At 39.6% G+C, this 23,674-nt stretch overlaps 1 protein-coding gene across 1 annotated transcript in view; it reads left to right on the top strand.

The window, feature by feature from the left end:
- The window catches only part of fbn2b (fibrillin 2b), a 300,303-nt gene that overhangs the window by 1,293 nt on the left and 275,336 nt on the right, over nt 1-23,674 (top strand). Inside the window, exons 3-4 of the mRNA XM_061883097.1 lie at nt 2,045-2,091; nt 8,542-8,698. The gene's annotated coding sequence lies outside the window, so the exon portion shown is untranslated. The remainder of the gene's footprint in view (nt 1-2,044; nt 2,092-8,541; nt 8,699-23,674) is intronic.

Genomic DNA, 23,674 nt, shown 5'->3' with positions numbered 1-23,674 from the left:
GCTACTATTTTAACTAACTTTATTCATTTGAATCTAAAAATATTGGATAATGATTCTTGACATCATCTTGCAAAATACGTTATGCTAATGGCTCTTATGTTTGTTTACATGTTACTGTTAGCATGCATGCAGTTTAGCTAAATATGTGTTCAAACCTAAAACTCATGTATTTTGACACTTTGCCCCATTTTTCAAGTATGCAAACTGTTCTCATGTTAGCAAGCTAATGTTAGTATGCTAAAGTTTTTTGCTCATGTTTAAACCTAAAAATCTTGGATTTGGATACTTGAGGCCATCTTTGAAGTATTGTAACTTATCCCATGTTATAATGCTAACGTTAGCATCATAATGTTTTGTGCTAGCATTTTAGCTGATTTGATTTATTTAAAACTAACAATCTTGGCTTTTCATACATGGCACCAACTTAGAATTATTACCTTATATTAGCATTGTAATTTTTTTATGCTAGCATTTTTGCTGTTATCCATTCAAGCCAAAAATTACGGCTTTTGCTACTTGTCTCCATATGAAAAGTATGCTAACCTTTTATGCAACTATTTTAACTAGCTTTATTCATTTAAATCTAAAAAGATTGGATTATTATAGTTTAAAAATTCAGTGCTGAAAAATTCAGTGTAAAAAAATTCAATGTATACAAATTCAGTTTAAAAACTATTTGTAAAAAAAATTGCAATGCTGAAAAATTCAGTGTATAGAATTTTAGTGTAAAAAAAAATCAGTGCTTAAAAATTCCGTGTAAAAAATATTCAGTGCTGAAAAATATTTGTGTATAAAAATTCAGTGTAAAAGAAAATCAGTGCTAAAAAATCAAAGGTATATAAAAGGTATACAAATTCAGGGTATAAAAAAATGTAAAAATTAATTGTAAAAAAAAGTTCAGCGCTTAAAAATTCAGTGTAAAAAAAATGTAAAAATTCATTGTAAAAAAAAATTCAGCGCTGACAAATTCTGTGTAAAGAAATTCAATGTAAACTAGTTAGATGTTTAAAAATTCAGTGTAAAAAAAGGCAGTGCTGAAAAATTCAGTGGATAAAATTTTAGTGTAAAAAAATCAGAGCTAAAAAAATTCAGTGCTGTAAAATTTATGTGTATAAAAATTCAGTGTAAAAGACAAAAGGCAAAAAAATTGAGGGTATGAAAATTAAATGTATACAAATTCAGGGTAAAAAAATAAAGTGTAAAAACAATCAGTGTAAAAACAATCAGTGCTAAAAAAATCAGGGTAAAATATTCAGCGTATGAACATTCAATGCATACAAATTTGGTCTTTAAAAATTCAGCGCTGAAAAAATCAGTGTAAAAAAATTCAGTGTCTACAAATTCTGTGTAAAAAAAATGCAGTGCTGAAAAATTCAGTGTATAAAATTTTAGCTTAAAAAAAATCAGTGCTGAAAATTTTTTGTGTACAAAAATTCAGTCTAATAGACAATCAGTGCAAGAAAAATTGAGGGTATAAAAATTAAATCAGTTTAAAAAAAACAGTGTAAAAAAATTCAGTGCTGAAAAATTTTGTGTAAAATATTCAGGGTATAAACATTCAATGAATACAAATTCGGTGTTTAAAATTTCAGTGGAAAAAAATTTCTGGGTACAAAAATTCAGTTTAAAAAAAAGCATTACTAAAAAATTCAGGGTATAACATCCATCCATCCATTTTCTACGTCTTATTCCCTTTGGAGTCGCGGGGGGCGCTGGTGCCTATCTCAGTTACAATCGGGCAGAAGGCAGTGTACACCCTGGACAAGCCGCCACCTCATCGCAGTCAGGGTATAACATTTCAATGTATACAAATTCAGTGTTATAAAAAAAATAGTGTATGAAATTTCATTGAACACGATTTCAGTGAAAAAAAATTGCAATGTATACAAATTTAGTGTATAATAATTCTGTGTAAAAAATCAGGGCTGGAAAACATTAAGTGTATAAAAATATAATTTATAAAAAAAATCAGTGTATAAAAATGTGCTGCTTTGAAAAGCCAGACCCATCCATCCATTCATTTTCTACCGCTTGTCCCTTTCAGACCCACTTCCAGTAAATGAAGACTGTCAACGAGATTTCAAGTTTCAAGTGAGTCTTGCTTTTTTGAAGCAGCACATTTTTTTAACTATAACTTTTTAAACTGAATTTTTTCTTACACTTCATTTTTGTACACTGAATTTTCAAACACATCATATTTTACACACGCATTTTGCTAACTTTTAACTTTTATTTTCCATGAAATCGTTAGTCGGTTGACAACATGTAAACGTCTCTGTCAACCATCAGCGTCATTATGAGCATAACAAGCAGTCGTCCACATTTAAATGTTGCAAAGGCATCATTTTTCTTTGGCACGTCTGAAAAAAAAAAAAGGGCCTTTGAGTGCAAACTGTCACTGATATCATTCATCAGTTCGCGGTTACGTTGATAAGATTTACAAAAAAAAGAAAGCAAAAGGTGCTCACATGACTCGGCCTTTCATTCCAGTCATACTCCATCAGTAGAAAAACCAGAAGAGAAGATATGCGGCACAAATGTTTACCTTCCTATAGAGCAAGCTGACTAATGTATGCTATCTGGGTGACCTGTCTAGGACACTATATTAGGTACATCTAAATCAGGAAAAAAAAAATCAACGCCTGGGTCACACCTGGGGCACACCTGGATCACACCTGGGTCACACCTGGGTCACACCTGGAGCACACCTGGGTCACACCTGGTTCACACCTGGATCACACCTGGGTCTCATCTGGGTCACACCTGGGTCACACCTGGATATTACCTGGGTCACACCTGTGTCACACCTGGATATTACCTGGGTCACCCCTGGGTCACAGGTGGATTTGTTGAACAGGTGGCATCCTGTGACAGTTCCATGGTGGAAATCACTGAGAGCGGCCCATTCTTTCACAAATGTTTGTAGGACACTATATTAGGTACATCTAAATCAGGAAAAAAAAAATCAACGCCTGGGTCACACCTGGGGCACACCTGGGGCACACCTGGAGCACACCTGGGTCACAGCTAAATTACACCTGGGTCACACCTGGGTCACAGCTAAATTACACCTGGGTCACACCTGGATCACACCTGGGTCTCATCTGGATCACACCTGGATATTACCTGGGTCACACCTGGCTCACACTTGGGTCACAGGTGGATTTGTTGCACAGGTGGCATCCTGTGACGGTTCCATGCTGGAAATCACTGAGAGCGGCCCATTCTTTCACAAATGTTTGTAGGACACTATATTAGGTACATCTAAATCAGGAAAAAAAAATCAACACTTGGGTCACACCTGGATCATACCTGGATCACACCTGGGTCACACCTCGATCAACCCTGGGTCCCACCTGGATCACAACTGGGTCACACCTGGATCACACCTGGATCACACCTGTGTCACACCAGGGTCACATCTGGGTCACACCTGGATCACACCTGGGTCACACCTGGATATTACCTGGTCACACCTGGATCACACCTGGGTCAAAGCTGAATTACACCTGGATCACACCTGGGTTACACCTGGGTCACACCTGGATCACACCTGGGTCACACCTGGATATTACCTGGATCACACCTGGGTCAAAGCTGAATTACACCTGGATCACACCTGGGTCACACCTGGATATTACCTGGGTCACACCTGGGTCTCATCTGGGTCACACCTGGATATTACCTGGGTCCCACCTGGGTCACAGGTGGATTTGTTGCACGGGTGGCATCCTGTGACAGTTCCATGCTGGAAATCACTGAGAGCGGCCCATTCTTTCACAAATGTTTGTAGGACACTATATTAGGTACATCTAAATCAGGAAAAAAAATCAACACCTGGGTCGCACCTGGATCATACCTGGGTCACACCTCGATCAACCCTGGGTCCCACCTGGATCACACCTGTATCACACCAGGGTCACATCTGGGTCACACCTGGATCACACCTGGATCACACCTGGGTCACACCTGGATCACACCTGGGTCACACCTGGATCACACCTGGGTCACACCTGGATATTACCTGGGTCACACCTGGATCACACCTGGGTCACAGCCGAATTACACCTGGATCACACCTGGGTTACACCTGGGTCAGACCTGGATATTACCTGGGTCACACCTGGGTCATACCTGGGTCACAGGTGGATTTGTTGCACAGGTGGCATCCTGGGTTACATAGGGTTATGTATTCATGGGCTGCGATGAGGTGGCGACTTGTCCTGGGTGTACCCCGCCTACCGCCTGAATGCAGCTGAGATAGGCTCCAGCGACCCCAAAAGGGACAAGCGGTAGAAAAATGGATGGATGGATATATACTGTATATGCATGTACAAACCCCGTTTCAATATGAGTTGGGAATTTGTGTTAGATGTAAATATAAACAGAATACAATGATTTGCAAATAATTTTCAACCCAAATTCAGTTGAATATGCTACAAAGACAACATATTTGATGTTCAAACTGCTAAAAAAATGTATTTTGCAAATAATCATTAACTTTAGAATTTGATGCCAGCAACACATGACAAAGAAGTTGGGAAAGGTGGCAATAAATACTGATAAAGTTGAGGAATGCTCATCAAACACTTATTTGGAACATCCCACAGGTGTGCAGGCTAATTGGGAACAGGTGGGTGCCATGATTGGGTATAAAAAAAAAACTTCCCAAAAAATGCTCAGTCTTTCATAAGAAAGGATGGGGCGAGGTACACCCCTTTGTCCACAACTGCGTGAGCAAATAGTCAAACAGTTTAAGAACAACGTTTCTCAAAGTGCAATTGCAAGACATTTAGGGATTTCAACATCTATGGTCCATAATATCATCAAAAGGTTCAAAGAATCTGAAGAAATCACTGCACGTAAAAACCAACATTGAATGACCGTGACCTTCGATCCCTCAGACGGCACTGTATCAAAAACCGACATCAATCTCTAAAGGATATCACCACATGGGCTCAGGAACACTTCAGAAAACCACTGTCACTAAACACAGTTGGTCGCTACATCTGTCAGTGCAAGTTAAAACTCTACTATGCTAAGCGAAAGCCATTTATCAACAACATCCAGAAACGCCGCTGGCTTCGCTGGGCCTGAGATCATCTAAGATGGACTGATGCAAAGTGAAAAAGTGTTCTGTGGTTTGACGAGTCCACATTTCAGATTTTTTTGGGGAAATATTCGACATCGTGTCATCCGGACCAAAGGGGAAGTGAACCATCCAGACTTTTATCGACGCAAAGTTCAAAAGCCAGACTCTGTGATGGTATGGGGGTGTATTAGTGCCAAAGGCATGGGTAACTTACACATCTGTGAAGGCACCATTAATCCTGAAAGGTACATACAGATTTTGGAGCAACATATGCTGCCATCCAAGCGCTGTCTTTTTCATGGACGCCCCTGCTTATTTCAGCAAGACGATGCCAAGCTACATTCAGCATGTGTTACAACAGCGTGGTTTCGTAAAAAAAAAAGAGTGCGGATACTTTCCTGGCCCGCCTGCAGTCCAGACCTGTCTCCCATCAAAAATGTGTGGCGCATTATGAAGCGTAAAATACGACAGCGGAGACCCCGGACTGTTGAAGGACTGAAGCTCTACATAAAACAAGAATGGGAAAGAATTCCACTTTCAAAGCTTCAACAATTAGTTTCTTCAGTTCCCAAACGTTTATTGAGTGTTGTTAAAAGAAAAGGTGATGTAACACAGTGGTGAACATGTCCTTTCCCAACTACTTTGGCACGTGTTGCAGCCATGAAATTCTAACTTAATTATTATTTGCAAAAAAAAGGAAAAGTTTATGAGTTTGCATTCAATTGAATATGGGTTGAAAAGGATTTGCAAATCATCGTATTCCGTTTATATTTACATCAAACACAATTTCCTAACTCATATGGAAACGGGGTTTGTATTGTATATATTTACAGTATATGCATGCATGCTTTGGCACCATTGCCTAGAAAGAAACTGTTTACCTTGGTGCATTAAAATATGAGCCTTCCTTTAATGCAACAATTGCCTTGACCGTGAAAAGTAAAAATTGGAGTCCCTCGCGTCCCTCGCATTAAACTGATGAGAACTTCCCTCATGCTCGTATTTTCTGGCGTGCTCTTCCTTTCTGAACCTCAGTTCAAGCATTTCAAGTCATCACTTTGTCTGTCGACGGCTTCCAGACCCACCAATCAGATTCTTTCTTGTGAAATAACTTATTCGTAGTAGTTATTATTCAACGGAAGGATTACTTTTGTCGGAACTAAATCCAGATGTAACCTTCTCCTAGCATTTCATGTCCTTGGTCTGACTTTCTCATTAGAATTTCTACGTTACTGGAACACCATTTTTTTTTTTTGTCTTCCCGCTGCTGCCAAAACGTCGCCCAGACCGTCCCCCCCTTCCTTCTTTCCTCTGCACGGCGAGTGTTCCCTCGTTCTTTTTGTCTGTTGTCCTTGGCGCGGAGTCCCTCAACCGTCCGCCTCGACGCTCCAAAGACAACACAGTCCGAGATCGGGCTTTGTAGAAGTGTTAGGTGAGCTTGACGTCTCCCATCCTGGAGCACTTTTGACCTCTGCTTAAACTGCAGTTGGTCATTGCGGCCAGCAGAGGGCGCCAGACGTTCCTGGAAAGTGTGACGGTGGATCGCAGTAGTGGACTGAATTCCACTCGCATGTCATCACTAGTGCGGAGAAAAGAGCCAAAATGTGTTCCTGATTCCCCACGGCTCACTTTCGCTCAACGTGGGATTCCTGGAACACCTTTTTATAATACTGTATTCTGAAAATATGCAATAGTTCTTTCACTCTGTCTTTGGCGAGCCAAGGGAATAGTCATTGTTGGAGCAGTTATTTGACCTCCAACCCAAAAAAATCATCCATCCATCCATTTTCTACCGCTTATTCCCTGTCGGGGTGGCGGGGGGCGCTGGCGCCTATCTCAGCTACAATCGGGCGGAAGGCAGGGTACACCCTGGACAAGTCGCCACCTCATCGCAGGGCCAACACAGATAGACAGACAACATTCACACTCACATTCACACACTAGGGCCAATTTAGTGTTGCCAATCAACCTATCCCCAGGTGCATGTCTAAAGAAAAAAAGAATAACTAATTGAAGGATGGATCTCAAGTTGATCAATACATTTATTAGGCATTGAAAGTAAAAAAAAGAAAAAAAAGAATGAATTATTTTTGGGAGTCGGGCCTTTTTGACATATTTGAAATGCCATATAATAAAAACAGTTATTTGACAAAAAAAAAAAATCATAAAAAAATAAACAATTTAACTCATTGACGGATGGATCTGAAGTTGATCAATGCATTTATTAGGCATTGAAAGTAAAATGTATACACATATATACATATATATACACATACATATACATGCATATGTATATTCTTATATATGTATATATATGTATGTGTGTGTGTGTGTGTGTGTGTGTGTGTGTGTGTGTGTGTGTATATATATATATATATATATGTTTATATATATATATATGTGTGTGTATATATGTGTATATATATGTGTGTGTGTATATATATACATATATATATATGTGTGTGTGTATATATATACATGTGTATATATATATATACATGTGTGTATAAATATATATATATATGTGTGTGTGTATATATATGTGTGTATGTATATATGTGTGTGTATATATATATACATATATATATATACATGTGTGTATATATATATATACATGTGTGTATATATATATATACATGTATATACATATATATTTATGTAGCTGTATATACAGTATATTTATGTAGATGTACATGTATATATGCATACATATATGCATATATATATACATATATACATACATGTGTGTGTGTGTGTATATATATATATATATATATATATATATATATATATATATACACACACACACACATGATATGGATATAATAGAATAGCATAGATAAAATAGAATGTACTTTATTGATTCCTGGGGGAAATTCAGCATCACAGTTCGCTCACAATAAACAATGATAATAATAAATAATATAATATATTATATATAACATATGAGTAATATAAATATATTCTACATTTAAGTACAGTCAAGAAGGAACATATGTATTATACAGTCTGATGGCTGTCGGTATGAAGGACCTCCGGTGTCGTTTTGATAACGAATAACTATATAATTAATAATTAATATAATTGCAAATCAATTTTTCTCCTACCTTGTTTACTTCCGTGACAAGTTTGATAACATTTTGTAATCAATCCGAAATATTTAAGCAGCTAAAATGCTCCAAACATGGATAAGTGTGGAGAGTGTTTGGAATGTTTTCCCATCATGCATTGCAGGGGATTTAAATGGGTGTAACTTTGAATGAATTATGTAATATCCACACAGTTCAGTGCACAGGTTGTGTCAAGTGTGACCGTGTGTGTGGTCACGTTTTTTGCACAACGAGTGGGAAAGATTGTTTGGATTGGGTCATATATCAAAATACTGTGTTTCACACACGTCATAGTGCAATGCATGGTCATTAACCTGAATTACTCCTGTTGTCCACCAGATGATGACAAAGTTGCAGCAACAATCCAAAAAGTTAGGACACCCCGATGAAGGACCAGGGAAGCGACAAAAAAGTGTCTTTGCTCACATGGTGCGTCTGGAGGAGACCTACTGTGTGTCTGCTTGCTCAGAAGGTCTTTCCCATCCTTCAAGAAAAGGTAAACAAAATAAGGTAAACACTGTTAAACTTCAAGAAGAAAGTCAGCAACAAAGCCGCTCTCTCACCCACGCGTCTACCGCCTTAATTAGCAGGCACACTAGAAGTCAGATGTTGTCTCTGCGGGCTGGGGGAAGTCCGTTTCTGAGGGCTTCACTTTAGTCAACTGTTGGAAAAATTAAATTAAGAAGTGTAATATATATAGCTGGGGTAGGCTCCAGCACACCCCTGTAAGGGACTAATAGTAGACAATGTGTACGAGCCCGGCCACAGGTGTATCAAATCAAGCACCTAGGCATGGAGACTGTTTCTACAAACATTTGTGAAAGAATGGGCCGCTCTCGGTGATTTCCAGCGTCACAGGATGCCACCTGTGCAACAAATCCAGTCGTGAAATTTCCTCGCTTCAAAATATTCCAAAGTCAACTGGAATATTATAAGAGAATGGGGGAGTTTGGGAACAACAGCAACTCAGCCACAAAGTGGTAGGCCAGGTAAACTGACAGAGGGTCACCATTTAAGTCTCACCTTAAAACTCATCTGTATACTCTAGCCTTTAAATAGACCTCCTTTTTAGACCAGTTGATCTGCCGCTTCTTTTCTTTTTTCTCCTATGCCCCCCCCCCTCCTCCCTTGTGGAGGGGGTCCGGTCCGATAACCATGGATGAAGTACTGGCTGTCCAGAGTCGAGACCCAGGATGGACCGGTCGCCTGTGTATGGGTTGGGGACATCTCTACGCTGCTGATCCGCCTCCGCTTGAGATGGTTTCCTGTGGACGGGACTCTCGCTGCTGTCTTGGATCCGCTTTGAACTGAACTCTCGCGGCTGTGTTGGAGCCACTATGGATTGAACTTTCACAGTATCATGTTAGACCCGCTCGACATCCATTGCTTTCCGTCCCCTAGAGGGGGGGGGGTTGCCCACATCTGAGGTCCTCTCCAAGGTTTCTCATAGTCAGCATTGTCACTGGCGTCCCACTGGATGTGAATTCTCCCTGCCCACTGGGTGTGAGTTTTCCTTGCCCTTTTGTGGGTTCTTCCGAGGATGTTGTAGTCGTAATGATTTGTGCAGTCCTTTGAGACATTTGTGATTTGGGGCTATATAAATAAACATTGATTGATTGATTGATTGATTGATAGTGCAAAGACTTTCTGCATAGTCAGTTGCTACAGAGCTCCAAACTTCATGTGACCTTCCGACTAGCCCACGCACAGTACGCAGAGAGCTTCACGGCGTGGGATGCAGTGGTGTAAAGAACATCGCCACTTGACTCTAGAGCAGTGGAGACGCCTTCTCTGGAGGGATGAATCACCGAGTCTGGGTTTGGAAGTCACCAGGAGAAGGCTACATTTCGGACTGCATTGTGACATTTGGTGGCGAAGGAATTATGATAGAGTTGGGCTTGGCCCCTTAGTTCCAGTGAAAGGAACTTTGAATGCTCCAGGATACCAAAACATTTTGGACAATTCCATGCTCCCAACCTTGTGGGAAGAGTTTGGAGTGGGCGCCTTCTTCTTCCGACATGATTGTGCACCAGTGCACAAAGCAAGGTCCATAAAGACATGGATGCCAGAGTCTGGTGTGGATGAACTTGACTGGCCTGCACAGAGTCCTGACCCGAACATAATAGAACACATTTGGGATGAATTGGAAGGGAGACTGAGAGCCTTTTGGAAAAATAGTGTAAAATTGCTATAAACACACTCCGCAACCTTGTGGACAGCCTTCCCAGAAGAGTTGAAGCTTTAATACAGGGGTAGGGAACTTATGGCTCTAGAGCCAGATGTGGCTCTTTTGATGACTGCATCTGGCTCTCGGATAAATCTGAGCTGTCATTGCTTAACACGATAAGTAATGACTAATTCCACTTGTAATCAAAATGTTAAAAATAACGTTCAAAATATTAAACATGCTCATGCATTTGAATCCATCCATCCTTTTCTACCCCACTTGTTCCATTAATTGCATGATTTATTTATTATTGTTTTTTTAGGGCTTGCCCTGAAAAAGCCTTTTTCAGGGTTAAGATATTTTTTTATTTTTCAATAAGTCTCTCAGTTGCTTTCCACCAATTGTGTTTTTCTCTTTCGTTCTCGCTCGCGCTCTGGCTCCAGCTCCAACCCTGTCTCTCCTTCCGGCTGCTGCTTATAACAGAGCGACAGGTGATTAGATAACAAGGCCCAAGTAGGCCACCTAGGCACCTGTCGCTGATTTCGAGGCCGGTCCTGGCACACCCCGCTTCGCTGCAGGCCCGCAGGCCACGCCCCCCTCCACAGTTAGCTTCAGAATATCACTGTTATTACAAAGAATACGAGACCTATTATAATCTAGTAATGGTGGTCTTACTTAAAAATGCACGAGTTTAGTTGTGTTCAGTGTTGAAAAAAGTATGATATGGCTCTTACGGAAATACATTTTAAAATATTTGGATTATTGGCTCCCTCAGCCAAAAAGGTTCCCGACCCCTGCTTTAATAGCTGCAAAACGGGAGGGCATTTCAAGTTCATATGTGAGTCAAGGCAGGTGGCCAAATACTTTTGGCAATATAGTGTATATATGTATATATTTATATATATACATACATGACTCATTTTTATGACGTTATGCGTTTTGAGGGAAACCTTAACGGTTAAGAAAAATTGGTTTTCAGAATAAAAGTCTGGACTAAAGTGAAAATAGTGCGTTGCTCCCCACTTCCGACATGTTCATAACCGAGTTATATTATATATTATATTACAAACCCCGTTTCCATATGATTTGGAAAAATGTGTTAGATGTAAATATAAACGCAATACATTGATTTGAAAAATCCTTTTCAACCCATATTCAGTTGAATGCACTACAAAGATATTTGATGTTCAAACTCATAAACTTAATTTTTATTTTGTGCAAATATTTAACTTAGAATTTCATGACTGCAACACGTGCCAAAGTAGTTGGGAAAGGGCATGTTCACCACTGTTACATCAATCAATCAATCAATGTTTATTTATATAGCCCTAAATCACTAGTGTCTCAAAGGGCTGCACAAACCACAACACAAACCACTACGACATCCTCGGTAGGCCCACATAAGGGCAAGGAAAACTCACACCCAGTGGGACGTCGGTGACAATGATGACTATGAGAACCTTGGAGAAGAGGAAAGCAATGGATGTCGAGCGGGTCTAACATGATACTGTGAAAGTTCAATCCATAATGGATCCAACACAGCCGCGAGAGTCCAGTCTAAAGCGGATCCAACGCAGCAGCGAGAGTCCCGTTCACAGCGGAGCCAGCAGGAAACCATCCCAAGCGGAGGCGGATCAGCAGCACAGAGATGTCCCAAGCCGATACACAGGCAAGCGGTCCATCCTGGGTCCCGACTCTGGAGAGCCAGTATGTCATCCATGGCCACCGGATAGGACCCCCTCCACAAGGGAGAGTGGATCGGATCAGACCGGACCCCCTCCACAAGGGAGAGTGGGACATAGGAGAAAAAGAAAATAAACGGCAGATCAACTGGTCTTAAAAGGGAGTCTATTTAAAGGCTAGAGTATACAAATGAGTTTTAAGGTGAGACTTAAATGCTTCTACTGAGGTGGCATCTCGAACTGTTACCGGGAGGGCATTCCAGAGTACTGGAGCCCGAAATGAAAACGCTCTATAGCCCGCAGACTTTTTTTGGGCTTTGGGAATCACTAATAAGCCGGAGTCCTTTGTACGCAGATTTCTTGCCGGGACATATGGTACAATACAATCGGCAAGATAGGATGGAGCTAGACCGTGTAGTATTTTATACGTAAGTAGTAAAACCTTAAAGTCACATCTTAAGTGCACAGGAAGCCAGTGCAGGTGAGCCAGTACAGGCGTAATGTGATCAAACTCTCTTGTTCTTGTCAAAAGTCTAGCAGCCGCATTTTGTACCAACTGTAATCTTTTAATGCTAGACATGGGGAGACCCGAAAATAGAACGTTGCAATAATCGAGGCGAGACGGAGATCACCTTTCAATAAACCTTTGGGAACTAAGGAGACACCTTTTTGAAGCTTTTCAGGTGGAATACTTTCCAATTCTTGTTTTATGTACAACTTAAGTTGTTCAACAGTCCGGGGTCTCCGTTGTGGTATTTTAGGCTTCATAATGCGCCACACATTTTCGATGGGAGACAGGTCTGGACTGTCAATGGCTTTGGCTTTGCATAGTAGAGTTTTAACTTGCACTTACAGATGTAGCGACAAACTGTAGTGACTGACAGTGGTTTTATGAAGTGTTCCTGACCCCGTGTGGTGATATCCTTTACACACTGATGTCGCTTTTTGATGCAGTGCCGCCTGAGGGAACGAAGGTTGGTTATATAATTTCTTACGTGCAGTGATTTCTCCAGATTCTCTGAACCTTTTGATGGTATTACGAACCGTAGATGGTGAAATTCCTAAATTTCTTGCAATAGCCCGTTGAGAAATGTTGTTCTAAAACTGTTTGACAATTTGCTCACGCATTTGTTCACAAAGTGGTGACCGTTTCCCAATTCTGGTTTGTGAATGACTGAGCATTTCATGGAAGCTGTTTTTATAGCCAATCATGGCACCCACCTGTTCCCAATTAGCCTGCACACCTGTGGGATGTTCCAAATAAGTGTTTGATGAGAATTCCTCAACTTTATCACTATTTATTGCCACCTTTCCCAACTTCTTTGTCACGTGTTGCTGGCATCAAATTCTAAAGTTAATGATTATTTGCAAAAAAAAAAAAAGTGTTTATCAGTTTGAACATCAAATATGTTGTCTTTGTAGCATATTCAACTGAATATGGATTGAAAAGGATTTGCAAATCATTGTATTCTGTTTATATTTACATCTAACACAATTTCCCAACTCATATAGAAACGAGGTTTGTATATACAACCGAATGGCCGCGCCAGAAACCTGAGGGTTCCTGGTTCAAATCCCCACCTTATACCTACCTCGTCACATCCGTTGTGTCCTTGAGCAAGACACTTCACCCTTGCTCCTGATGTCTGGTGGTTAGGGCCTTGCATGGCAGCTCCCACCATCAGTGTGTGAATGTGTGTGTGAATGTGGAAATAGCGTCAAAGCGCTTTGAGTACCTTGAAGGTAGAACAGTGCTATACAAGTATAACCCATATTGACATGAACGCACTTCCTCAGAAAGCTGCAGGGCTGCGATGAAAGATCAGCACAATGGAGACTTGGCAGCGTCGCTCAGGTTCTGAGATGTTTCTGGAAGGCTCGAGAGTTGGCAACGCAACAAAGTTGTCGTCATGGACGCACACGAGCCAAAGATGATGCACGTCGGCGGCCTTCCGTGTGCGTCCTGTGGCTTTACTGGCACAGCTGTCTTCTCATTGTCTCCGTCTGACATCACCCAGGACGTTCCACTAATCATGGCTATTAAGGGCCTGCTCAGACGGCATCGTTTCAGTTCCAAACCGTTGATTTAAGGGGAAAGGTGGCGAGCCTGAATCAAAGACCGGGAGGAGCGATCGCACCTGGTGTGGTGTTATCATCAGGCCTTGTGCCTCCCAGGTTGTTTCCGTGGTCTGGCGTGTTGCCAGAGCGGCTTTGCTCAGTCCCTCCCGGGATGTCGCGATGGAGACAGTTCATGCAAATTCCACCATTTCACCTGAAATGATGTCCAGCAACGCAACTTTGTCCCAAATTTCCGTGCACATTTTTGCAAATCGGCATTTTTTCATTTTCCAATGCTGACTTAGCAAAGAGGCGGTATTTACATGTTAGAGATGTTGAAGTGTGATTATAATCTCTCATCTTTTCATATATATATATATATCCATCCATCCATTTTCTACCGCTTATTCCCTTTCGGGGTCGCGGGGGGCGCTGGCACCTATCTCAGCTACAATCGGGCGGAAGGCAGGGTACACCCTGGACAAGTCGCCACCTCATCGCAGGGCCAACACAGATAAACAGACAACTATATATATATAGATATATATATATATATGTATGTATGTATGTGTGGGAAAAATATATACATACATATTGCGCTCTACCACGATATCGAGCACCATTCTCTGGATAATCCAATTAAGACATTTATATATTTGTATGTATATATATTTATTTATATATATATATATATATATATGTATATATATATATATATATATATATATATATATATATATATATATATATATATATATATATATATATATATATATATATGTATATATATATATATATATATATATGTATATATATGTATATATATGTATATATATATATGTATGTATATATATGTATATATATATATGTATGTATATATATGTATATATATATATGTATGTATATATATGTATATATATATATGTATGTATATATGTATATATATATATGTATGTATATATATGTATATATATATATATATATGTATGTATATATATGTATGTATATATATGTATGTATATATATGTATATATATATATGTATGTATGTATGTATATATATGTGTATATGTACAGTATATATATGTGTATATGTACAGTATATAAATATCATGTATGTGTTTATATGTACAAACCCCGTTTCCATATGAGTTGGGAAATTGTGTTAGATGTAAATATAAACGGAATACAATGATTTGCAAAACATTTTCAACCCATATTCAGTTGAATATGCTACAAAGACAACATAATTGATGTTCAAACCGATAAACATTTTTTTTTGCAAATAATCATTAATTTTAGAATTTGAAGCCAGCAACACGTGACAAAGAAGTTGGGAAATGTGGCAATAAATACTGATAAAGTTGAGGATTGCTCTTCAAACACTTATTTGGAACATCCCACAGGTGTGCAGGCTAATTGGGAACAGGTGGGTGCCATGATTGGCTATAAAAACAGCTTCCATGAAATGCTAAGTAATTCACAAACAAGGATGGGGTGAGGGTCACCACTTTGTAAGCAAATTGTCGAACAGTTTTAGAACCACATTTCTCAACGAGCTATTGCAAGGAATTTAGGGATTTTACCATCTTACGGTCCGTAAAATCATCAAAAAGTTCAGAGAATCTGGAGAAATCACTGCACTTAAGCGATGACATTACGGACCTTTGATCCCTCAGGCGGTACTGCATCAAAAACCGACATCGGTGTGTAAAGGATATCACCACTGTCAGTAACTACATTTGGACGCTACATCTGTAAGTGCAAGTTAAAACTCTACTATGCAAAGCCAAAACCGTTTATCAACAACACCCAGGAACGCCGCTGGCTTTGCTGAGCACAAGCTCATCTAAGATGGACTTATGCAAAGTGGAAAAGTGTTCTGTGGTCTGACGAGTCCACATTTCAAATTATATTTGGAAACTCTGGACGTGGTGTCCACCAGAACAAAGAGGAAAATAACCATTCGGATTGTTATAGGCGCAAAGTGTAAAAGCCAGCATCTGTGATGGTATGGGGGTGTATTAGTGCCCAAGGCATGGGTAACTTACACATCTTTGAAGGCACCATTAATGCTGAATGGTCCATACAGGTTTTGGAGCAACATATGTTAACATCCAAGCAACGTTATCATGAACGCCCCTGCTTATTTCAGCAAGACAATGCCAAGCCACATGTTACAACAGCGTGGCTTCGTAGTAAAAGAGTGCAGGTACTTTCCTGGCCCGCCTGCAGTCCAGACCTGTCTCCCATCGAAAATGTGTGGCGCATTATGAAGCGTAAAATACGACAGCGGAGACCCCGGACTGTTGAAGGACTGATGATCTACATAAAACAAGAATGGGAAAGAATTTCACTTTCAAAGCTTCAACAATTAGTTTCCTCAGTTCCCAAACGTTTATTGAGTGTTGTTAAAAGAAAAGGTGATGTAACACAGTGGTGAACATGCCCTTTCCCAACTACTTTGGCACGTGTTGCAGCCATGAAATTCTAAGTTAATTATTATTTGCAAAAAAAAATTAAAGTTTATGAGTTTGAACATCAATTATGTTGTCTTTGTAGCATATTCAACTGAATATGGGTTGAAAATGATTTGCAAACCATTGTATTCCGTTTATATTTACATCTAACACAATATCCCAACTCATGGAAACGGGGTTTGTGTATATATATCACTCTCGTTAGTTCAAAAAACTATTCCTAAACTTATAATTGACGGTTAGATCTGAAGTTGATCTGGAGAAAATAATAATACAAATAAATTAAAAGCATTTGCGTCATGAGTTATTCACTTATTTAAGGCTCTAATTCCCGCCCAACAAATGTTCCACTTCAAACATTTGTTGGGGGAAAATATTGTATATTTTTGTTATTGCTATAATAATAAACAGATGTTTCATTGACAAAAAGAGCATACAACATTAAAAAGTCTCAAGAACATATATGCCAATGGATAGATCTGAAGTTGATATATAGATATTCCATTGGTTACTATACTGTATATAATCATATTGAAAATGAAAAATATCAATATTTTTTGTGTGTGTTGATAAATATTAATTGTTTTTTTTTTTTTTCAATAAAACATATTTTTTACTGCTATACTGAACAAATTAGTTGATTATGATTCCTGTATGGTTGCTATAACTTGTTGTATTATTATCGTATTATCTTTTGCAATGACGTCACAAGTCCAAGACATTAGATGGCAGTAGTGTACAGTTTATGGTGTTTTTTTTGGGTTGGTTTTCGTTGCGACCCAAAAAGCGTTAATTCTGTAAGTATTGTGCTCCCTCTACTGTACGGTATTGTACTGCAAGGATTGTGACAATATTCAAACAGCACCAGATTGCTGATTGTAATGTGCGTCTTACCATGAATTGATTAACGTGGACCCCGACTTAAGTTGAAAAACTTATTCGGGTTTTACCATTTAGTGGTCAATTGTACGGAATATGTACTGTACTGTGCAATCTACGAATAAAAGTTTCAATCGCTCAATCAGTCTTAGTTGTAGTTTTCGTCAACAAAGTTGAGGTGTTCATGTAAAATCGCTAATGCTAATCAGTAGCATGTCGATAGCAAAGCCAATCTATGTTAGTATTCAGCTTGCGGGTTTTTTTTACTTTATTTATATTGGAGCATTTTTTTTCAGTCTTAGTTGTAGTTTCCATCAACAAATTTGGAGGTCTTGAAATCGCCATGTAAAATCGCTAATGCTAATTAGTAGCACGTCAATAGCAAAGCCAATGTATGTTAGCATTAAGCCAGCAGGGTTTTCCCTTTATTTACCTTGGAGCGTTTTTTTCAGTTTTAGTTGGAGTTTTCATCAACAAATTTGGAGGTGTCGAAATCGCCATATAAAATCGCTAACGCTAATCAGTAGCATGTCAATAGCAAACCCAATGTAAGTTAGCATTAAGCCAGCGGGAGTTTCTACTTTACTTACATTGGAGTGTTTTTTTCAGTCTTAGTTGTAGTTTTCATCAACAAATTTGGAGGTCTTGAAATCGCCATGTAAAATCGCTAATGCTAATCAGTAGCATGTCGATAGCAAACCCAATGTATGTTAGCATTAAGCCAGCGGGAGTTTTTACTTTACTTACATTGGAGTGTGTTTTTCAGTCTTAGTTGTAGTTTTCATCAACAAATTTGGAGGTCTTGAAATCGCCATGTAAAATCGCTAATGCTAATCAGTAGCATGTCAATAGCAAAGCCAATAAATGTTAGTTTTAAGGCAGTGTTTTTTTTTTACTTAACTTACATTGGAGTGTTTTTTTTTCAGTCTTAGTTGTAGTTTTCATCAACAAATTAGATGTGTCAAAATCGCCATGTAAAATCGCTAATGCTAGTCATTAGCATGTCAATAGCAAAGCCAATGTATGTTAGCATTAAGCCAGCAGGGGTGGATGGGGGGGGTTTACTGTACTTACATTGGAGTGTTTTTTCAGTCTTAGTTGTAGTTTTCATCAACAAATTTGGAGGTGTTGAAATCGCCATGTAAAATCGCTAATGCTAATCAGTAGCATGTCAATAGCAAAGCCAATGTATGTTAGCATTAAGCCAGCAGGAGTTTTTTAGTTTACTTACATTGGAGCGTTATTTATTTATTTCTGTGTTGGCATTGAACATTACAACATGACCTCGAGGTAGTTTGTGCTCTCAGTACTGCTGGAGTGACAGCAATTCTTTCTGTAATTATAATTCTTGATTGCTTTTAGTTGTGATTCATTTAAAAATTACATTCATTTGATAGTGACTTCTGAGTATGTGCTTTTATTGACATTTATGTCTACTTTTATGTGCTCTATGAAAGGAGTAAAACATCAGCACTGCACTTTCTGTCAAAGTTATTTGTTGACTAACCCCAAGATTCAGAGATGGAGGAAGGCATTGAATGAGAAAACATGATTTAATATAAATACTAAAACAAGAACAAACAAAAGGGGTACAACAAAGAGTGCGCATGAGGCGGATAACCAACTAAGAGAGCTAGCATGGGAGCTAGAAAACAAAAGGAACTTAGCATGAAGCTAGCAAAAACAAAAAGGGGCCGAGCGTGGAAGCTAGCGGGTAGCGAGCAGGAAAACAGAAGTCGTACTTGCAATATGAAAACAAACTAAAACAAGAACAAACAAAAGGGGTACAACAAAAAGCGCGCACGAGGCGAATAACTATTTAAGAGAGCTAGCATGGGAGCTAAGAAACAAAAGTAACTTAGCATGGAAGCTAGCAAAAACAAAAAGGGGCCTCGCGTGGAAGCTAACGGGTAGCGAGCAGGAAAACAGAAGTCGTACTTGTAATATGAAAACAAACTGGAAGCAGGGAACAAAAAACACTAAGCTACAAATATAGCTTACCGCTACGCTGCAAAGACACAACATGGTACGACACGACAGGAGCGACAATACATGACAATAATCCAGCACTCGACTGGAGGACAAAAAAGGTTCAAATAGGAGCGGGCTGATTGACACCAGGTGTGGCCATGTGCCAACCAGCCGCAGCTAAGGGGAAACAGCGCTCAGGGATAAAGACAGGAAACCCACCAAATAAGAGCACACACAGGAAAAAACTAGAACACAAACAAACTTTCAGGGGCCAGCCTGACACTTTCAATTGTTTGCTAAAATCTAGTGCTTTTTTGAAGGTGAATATAAGGAACACAGTCCTAAAATATTGATATTAAATTCATACAATCACAAGTTGATTGAATGTTATATAAAAATACAAGCGTCAAAACATTGCAACTTTCTGTAAAATCTAATGTCATTTAAGGCATTTTGGAGGAAAATAGCTCGTAGAATCCTGGAGGCGCGTACAATGATGGGAATGGTGGGGCGGCGGCCTTATCTGGCATCAGCACTGACACCCGGGAATGTACGGCAGCGCCTGCAAGCCTGTTACATTGTTTGCGTGACCCCCGCTACATGTTATATATGTCGGCAGGAGGGTGGGGCCCCCCGTGGCTTCCTGTTATGCTTATGGTCATGAGGTGCTGTGGAGACATGCTACGAGAAGGCATCATGTGCTATAATCCGCACGTTTATTACGCCACTCCAATTGTTTACTTCTTTTGGCATTCCTCTTACTGTCAGGCTTTTTACAAAAACCCTAAACCAGTGAAGTTGGCCCGTTGGGTAAATGGTAAATAAAAAGAGAATACAATATTCAATTGAGTAGACTTGTTCAAATTTGTTCTGTAAATAATCATTAACATAGAATTTAATGGCAGCAACACATTGCAGAAAATTATCTTTTTACCACTGCGTTACATGGCCTTTCCTTTTAACAACTCCCAGTAAAGGTTTGGGAACTGAGGAGACACCTTTTTGAAGCTTCATAACGCGCAGAGGTGGGTAGAGTAGCCAGAAATTGTACTCAAGTAAGAGTACAGTTACTTTAGAGATTTATTACTCGAGTAAAAGTAAGGAGTAGTCACCCAAATATTTACTTGAGTAAAAGTAAAAAAGTATGTTGTGAAAAAACTACTCAAGTACTGAGTAACTGATGAGTAACCTGATTACGGCAACAAATAATGCACAAAAACATAAACATAGCAATGAGCAAATTCAGAGCCAGGAATATCTCTTAAGCAACTAAAACAATAATATATATTAAATAATAATACATTAAAATAAAATAAAAAAATGGCACATTGAGCCACAATAACTTAACAGCACCATAGGCTCAGTAGGCATTGATTGATTGATTGATTGATTGATTAAAACTTGTATTATTAGATTGCACAGTACAGTACATATTCCCTACAATTGACCACTAAATGGTAACACCCCGATAAGCTACTTTTTTTTAATCGATCTATTAATGTTTGTTTTGGTTAATGACAGAGCTTCAAAGTAGAATCTACGCATGCCTGCCTTTCACCAATCAAATGCAGTCACTGGTGACGTTGGACCAATCAAACAGAGCCAGGCGGTCACATGACCATCGCACGTAGAACCCGACTTAAACATGTTGACAAACTTATTGGGGTGTTACTATTTAGTGGTCGATTGTATGGAATATGTACTGTACTGTGCAATCTACTAATAAAAGTTGCAACCAATCAATCAAAAGTGTAAAGGAAAAAAGACACTTTTTATTTCAACCGTACTTCACGACCTAAGCCTAAAGACTGATCGCACAGTTCCTGTCTTCACAATAAAAGCGGCGCTCCACTATGGAGTTTGCCGCCAATGTATTTCTTGTGAAGTTTATAAAAACGAATATGGAAGCTGGACAAATAAGATGCCAAAAACCAACGACTTTCATGTGGTATTAGACAGGAAGGAGGAACTTTTTTTCTCCTCCATTTGAAAACCGGGACGTTATCAGCACTATACTGTCTGATTCCAATCAATGCAAGTCATCAGAATCAGGTAATACACCAACTTATATTCTTCTCTAAATGAAAGATAGTAATCTATATGTTAAACATGCATGTATATTCATTAAAACACCTTTAACATGTCAACAAAAACGGCAAAATAAATAAATATAAATTATATACTGTATATATAAAGGTATGTATGTATATATGATATGTGTGTATGTATGAGGTAGATCGCCTCGACTTGGTCATTTATTAAGTAATTGATTAACGTTGAAAAACTTATTGGGATGTTACCATTTAGTGCTCAATTGTACGGAATATGTACTGTACTGTGCAATCTAATAATACAAGTTTCAATCAATCAATCAATCAATGAATGCCTATTGAGCCTATGGTGCTGTTAAGTTATTGTGGCTCAATTTGCCTTAATTTTTTATTTATTTTAATGTATTATTATTTAATATATAATATTGTTTTAGTTGCTTAAGAGATATTCCTGGCTCTGAATTTGCTCATTGCTATTTTTATGTTTTTGTGCATTATTTGTTGCCGTAATCATTAAACAAACAGGTTACTCATCAGTTACTCAGTACTTGAGTAGTTTTTTCACAACATACTTTTTACTTTTACTCAAGTAAATATTTTGGTGACTACTTCTTACTTTTACTTGAGTAATAAATCTCTAAAGTAACAGTACCATTACTTGAGTACAATTTCTGGCTACTCTACCCACCTCTGGTAATGACCGAAAGGACAAGACCACGGGTACAAGCGGCCCAAATGAGTTTCCTCTGTCTCTAAGGGAGAGCCCCGCATGGAGATAGGCCAGATGAGGTGGTTCGGGCATCTGCTCAGGATGTCACCATAAACACCTCCCTAGGTGTTTAGGGCACATCCGACCGGTAGGAGGCCACGGGGAAGACCCAGGACACGTTGGGGAGACTATGTCTCGATTACTGTAACGTATTAATTTGGGGTCTCCCCATGTCTAGCATTAAAAAATTACAGTTGGTACAAAATGCGGCTGCTAGACTTTTGACAAGAACAAGAAAGTTTGATCACATTACGCCTGTACTGGCTCACCTGCACTGGCTTCCTGTGCACTTAAGATGTGACTTTAAGGTTTTACTACTCACGTATAAAATACTACACGGTCTAGCTCCATCCTATCTTGCCGATTGTATTGTACCATATGTCCCGGAAAGAAATGTGCGTTCAAAAGACTCCGGCTTATTAGTGATTCCCAAAGCCCAAAAAAAGTCTGCGGGCTATAGAGTGTTTTCCGTTCGGGCTCCAGTACTCTGGAATGCCCTCCCGGTAACAGTTCGAGATTCTACCTCAGTAGAAGCATTTAAGTCTCACCTTAAAACTCATCTGTATACTCTAGCCTTTAAAGAGACCTCCTTTTTAGACCAGTTGATCTGCCGCTTCTTTTCTTTTTCCTCCTATGTCCGGTCCGATGACCATGGATGAAGTACTGGCTGTCCAGAGTCGGGACCCAGGATGGACCGCTCGCCTGTGTATCGGTTGGGGACATCTCTACGCTGCTGATCCGCCTCCGCTTGAGATTGTTTCCTGTGGACGGGACTCTCGCTGCTGTCTTGGATCCGCTTTGAACTGAACTCTCGCGGCTGTGTTGGAGCCGCTATGGATTGAACTTTCACAGTATCATGTTAGACCCGCTCGACATCCATTGCTTTCGGTCCCCTAGAGCGGGGGGTTGCCCACTTCTGAGGTCCTCTCCAAGGTTTCTCATAGTCAGCATTGTCACTGGCGTCCCACTGGATGTGAATTCTCCCTGCCCACTGGGTGTGAGTTTTCCTTGCCCTTTTGTGGGTTCTTCCGAGGATGTCGTAGTCGTAATGGTTTGTACAGTCCTTTGAGACATTTGTTATTTAGGGCTATATAAATAAACATTGATTGATTGATGTCTCCCGGCGGGCCTGGGAACGCCTCGGGATCCCCTGGGAAGAGCTGGACAAAGTGGCTGGGGGGAGGGAAGTCTGGGCTTCCCCGCTTAGGCTGCTGCCCCCGCGACCCGACCTCGAATAAGCGGAAGAAGATGAATAGATGGATGGACATGTCTGAACTACAGGCAGGTCAGTCTAGCACCCGCACTCTTTTACTATGAAGCCACGCTGTTGTAACATGTACAGAATGTAGCTTGGCATTGTCTTGTTGAAATAAGCAGGGGCGTCCATGGTAATGTTGCTTGGAAGGCAATCATACT

Source organism: Nerophis ophidion, linkage group LG22, assembly GCF_033978795.1.
Source record: "Nerophis ophidion isolate RoL-2023_Sa linkage group LG22, RoL_Noph_v1.0, whole genome shotgun sequence".
NCBI lineage: Eukaryota > Metazoa > Chordata > Actinopteri > Syngnathiformes > Syngnathidae > Nerophis > Nerophis ophidion.
The sequence above is the reverse complement of the archived record's forward strand: the minus strand, read 5'-3'. Positions and strand labels throughout refer to the sequence as shown.